Raw genomic sequence first — 4,583 nt, forward strand, 5'->3', positions numbered from 1 at the left:
ACCCGATCTGAGTCATAAGGGAGACTAGACATCAACCATCCCACTACCATGTGATGATGGCTGCCGTCTTATCGGCTCTTAACCAACCATGCTATTTTGTTAGTTTTTTCACGTTGTTCGTAATATGTTTTGTACGTAATGTTGCTGCTACTGTCTCTTATGACCCGAAAAGAGCTTCTAGTCATCAGAACTGCGATTACTCACCTCAAACTGGACAAAGAGTTCTTCTTCAATGAGTCGGACGGGAGGGATATAAAACAGACCCCCGACCAGGCCCAGATCCCCGTGATTCGCTGGAGAAGGAAACTGAGATTTTGCGGAAAGAGATTAATGGTGCCTTGCGAGGATCAGGCGACAAGTGACAAATCTGCCCTTGCCTTCCGTCCTGCTCGCTAACGTTCAATCGCTGGAAAATAAATGGGACGAACTGAAAGCACATTTATTCTACCAACGAGACATTAAAAACTGTAATATCTTGTGTTTCACCAAGTCGTGGCTGAACGACGACATTAAGAACATACAGCGGGTTATACACTCTATCGGCAGGACAGAATAGCAGCCTGTGGTAAGACACGGGGCGGGGGCCTATGCATTTATGTAAACAACAGCTGGTGCACGATAGCTAAGGAAGTCTCAAGGTTTTGCTCGCCTGAGGTAGAGTATCTCATGATAAGCTGTAGACCACACTATTTACCAAGAGAGTTTTCATCTATATTTTTCGTAGCTGTCTACATACCACCACAGACCGATGCTGGCACTAAAACCGCACTCAATGAGCTGTATTCCGCCATAAGCAAACAGGAAAACGCTCATCCAGAGGCGGCCCTCCTAGTGGCCGGGGACTTTAATGCAAGGAAACTTTAATCAGTTTTACCTAATTTCCTCTGCATGTTAAATGTGCAACCAGAGGGGAAACAACTCTAGACCCCCTGTACTCCAGACACAGAGGCTCTCACTCACCCTCCATTTGGCAAATCTGACAATAATTATATCCTCCTGATTCCTGCTTACAAGCAAAAATGAAAGCAGGAAGCACTGCCTGGTATGGCAACTGCTCGGCGTCCGACCGCAAGGCACTACAGTGGGTAGTGAGTACGGCCCAGTACATCCCCGAGGCCAAGCTTCCTGCCATCCAGGACCTCTATACCAGGAGTTGTCAGAGAAAGTCCCTAAAAATGGTCAAAGACTCCAGCCACCCTAGTCATAGACTGTTTTCTTTGCTACCGCACGGCAAGCGGTACCGGAGCGCCAAGTCTAGGTCCAAGAGGCTCCTAAATAGCTTCTACCCCCAAGCCATAAGACTTCTGAACAGCTGATCAAATGGCTACCCAGACTATTTGCACCCCCCCCACCTGTATATAGCCCTACTATTGTTATTTACTGCTGCTCTTTAATCATTTGTTATTCTTTTTTTTTTTTTGTATTTTCTTAAAACTGCATTGTTGGTTAAGAGCTTGTAAGTAAACATTTCACCTGTTATATTTGGCGCATGTGGTAAATACGATTTGATTGGATTAAAGCAAAAGAGACTAGACATCTACCACCCCACTACCACTATCAGATTAGAGCCATAAGGCGGTGGTAGATGTCTAGTCTCCCTTATGGCTCTAATGCTGATAGTGGGTAGATGTCTAGTCTCCCTTATGGCTCTGAATCTGATAGTGGGTAGAAGGGTGTCAGATGTCTACTCCTTATGCTCTAATCTGAGAGTGGGTGGTTGTGTTGTCCCCTGGTCAAGGAGTGTCATGTGAGTTGTGTCTCCCTTTATGGCTCAATCTGATAGTGGTAGATGTAGTCTCCCGTGCTATGTAGTGGTAGAATGTAGTCTAGTCTAAGCTGCTATCGAGTTAGGGGTGATTTCTGCTCCTTATCCCAATGATGTGTAGTAGTGTAGATCATCGTTGGGCTCAATTGAAGTGTGGGTCGGTACGATGTCTAGTCTCCCTTATGGGCTCTCATCTGATAATGGTGATGTCTAGTCCTCCACCTTATGTGCTCTAATCTGATAGTGGGTGGTAATGTTAGTTCTCCCTATGGCTCTAATCTGGTAGTGGTAGTGGGGATGGTAGATGTCTAGTCTCCCTTATGGCTCTAATCTGATAGTGGTAGTGTGGGTGGTAGATGTCTAGTCTCCCTTATTGGCTCTAATATGATAGTGGTGATGTCTAGTCTCCCTTATGGCTCTAATCTGATACTGGTAGAGGGGTGTGGTAGATGTTCTAGTTCTCCCTTATGAACTCTATATTCTGAGAGTGGGTAGGGGGGTGGTAGATGTCTAGGCCTCCTTTATGGCTCTATCTGATAGTGGTAGTGGGGTTGTAGATGTCTAGTCTCCCTTATGGCCTCATCTGAATAGTGGTAGATGTCTACGTCTCCCTTTGTGGCTCTAATCTGATAGTGGGGTGGTAGAATGTCTATTGCCCCTTGATGAGCTCTAATCTGTAGTGGTAGTGGGGTGATGAGCTAGTACTCCCTTGAAGGCTCTACATTCATGGATGTGGTAAGTGGGGTGGTAGATGTCTAGTCTCCCTTATGACTCTAATCGGTAGTGTAGTGGGGTGGTAAGATGCTCAGTCTCCTTTTGGCTCTAATACTGATAGTGGGGTGGTAGATGCTAGTTCTCCATTTAGTGGCTCTAATCTGATAGTGGTAGTGCAGACGGTGGGGTGTTAGTTCTTTGGTCTAATCGTGATAGTGCGGTGGGTAGATTAAGTTTCCCTTATGGGCTCTATGTGATGTGGAGCTGGTATCGAGTTCAGCCTTATGAAATGGCTTAACTCTGATAGTGATAGTCGGGGTGGTCATATGTTAGTCCTCCCTTAATGCGCTACTAATGCTGGACTAGTGCGTAGATGTCTGACCTTATGGCTCTAAATCTTGATGTCGTAAGAGGGGTGGTAGATGTCTAGTCTCCCTATGGCGTCTAATCTCATAGTGGTAGTGGGGTGGTAGATGATCCTACTCGTGCTTATGGCTCTAATCGATAGTGGGTGGTAGTACTCGCCTCCTAGTCTCCTTAGGACTCTAATCTGATAGTTGGGTGGGATGTCAGTGTATGCTGCTCTTTCGAGAGTAGGGAGGATATTCTCCCTTATGGCTCTAACTGAATAGTGGTAGATAGGGTGGCTAGATGCTGTCCCTTATGGCTCTACTGATAGTGGTAGAGGGGTGAGGTAGAATTTGTCTATGCCTACCATAGTGTGAAGTGGTAATGTCTAATCATTATGTAATAGTCGTAGTGGTGGGTGGTAGATGTCTAGTCCTCCTTAAGACTCTAATCTGTTAGTGGTAGTGGGGTGGTAGATGTCTAGTCTCCATTATGCTCTAATCTGATAGTGGTAGGGGGTGGTAGAGTCAGCTCACTATCGAGTGGCTATTCCTGTCTTATGGCTCTAATCTATAGTGGGGTAACGCTGTAAGTTCATGCTGATCGATTAGTGATCTGTCTCCCTTATGGCTCTAATCTGATAGTGGTAGTGGGGTGGTAGATGTACTAGTCCTCCTTATGGCTCTAATCTGATAGTGGTAGATGTCTAGTCTCCTTTATGCTCTCTCTGATAGTGGTAGAGGGGTGGTAGATGTCTCAGTCTCCCTTATGGCTCTTCATCTGGTAGCTGCGTCAGTCGGGGTGGTACATGCTCTCACTTATGTCCTATCTGATAGTGAATGGTGGGCTATCTATGCCTAATCTGAATAGTGGTAGTGGGTGGTAGATGTCTAGTCTCCCTTATGGCTCTAATCTGATAGTGGTAGTTGGGGTTGGAGATGTACTAGCTCCCTTATGGGCTCTATCTCTAGTGTAGTGGGGTGGTAGATGTCTAGATCCCTTCTCTAATCTATGGTGGGGGGGTCCTACTGTAGGCCATCTGATCAGTGGGGTGGTAGCATGTTAGTCTCCCTTATGACTCTATCTGATAAGTGGTAGTGGGGGTTATAGATTCTAGTCTCCCTTATGCTCTAATCTGCTAGTGGTGTGTGGTAGATGTCCTAGTCTCCTATTGCCTAACTGATGCGTACTAGCATGCGCTCACTGAATAGGGTGGTAGGTTAGCTCCCGTGGTCTTGTTATAGGGTAGATGTCTAGTCTCCCTATAGGCCTTAATCTGATAATGTGGTAGTGGTTGGTAGTGTCTAGTCTCCCTTATGGCCTATATCTGATAGTGGTAGATGTCTTAGTCCTCTTATGGCTCTCTAATCTAGATAGTGGGGTGGTAGCTTTAGATCTCCCTTATGGCTCTAATCGTCATAGTATAGGGGTGTGAGATGTCTAGTCTCCTTATGAGGCTCTATAATCTGATAGTGGTAGTGGGGTGGTAATGTCTAGTCTCCTTATGGCTCTAATCTGATAGTGGTAGGGTATGTCTAGTCTCCCTTAGGCTCTAATCTGCGTGTAGTGGGTGGTAAGATTGTTCTAGTCTCCTTATGGCTCCTTATCTGATAGTGGTAAGAGGTGGAGATGTCTAGTCTCCCCTTAATGACTCTAATTGATAGTGGTAGGGGGGTGGTAATGTCAAGTCCTCCTTTATGGCTCTAATCTGATTAGTGGTTAGTGGGGTGGGTAGAATGTCTAGTCTCCCTTAGGC

Source organism: Salvelinus sp. IW2-2015, unplaced genomic scaffold (genome assembly GCF_002910315.2).
Source record: "Salvelinus sp. IW2-2015 unplaced genomic scaffold, ASM291031v2 Un_scaffold1003, whole genome shotgun sequence".
Taxonomy (NCBI): Eukaryota; Metazoa; Chordata; class Actinopteri; order Salmoniformes; family Salmonidae; genus Salvelinus; species Salvelinus sp. IW2-2015.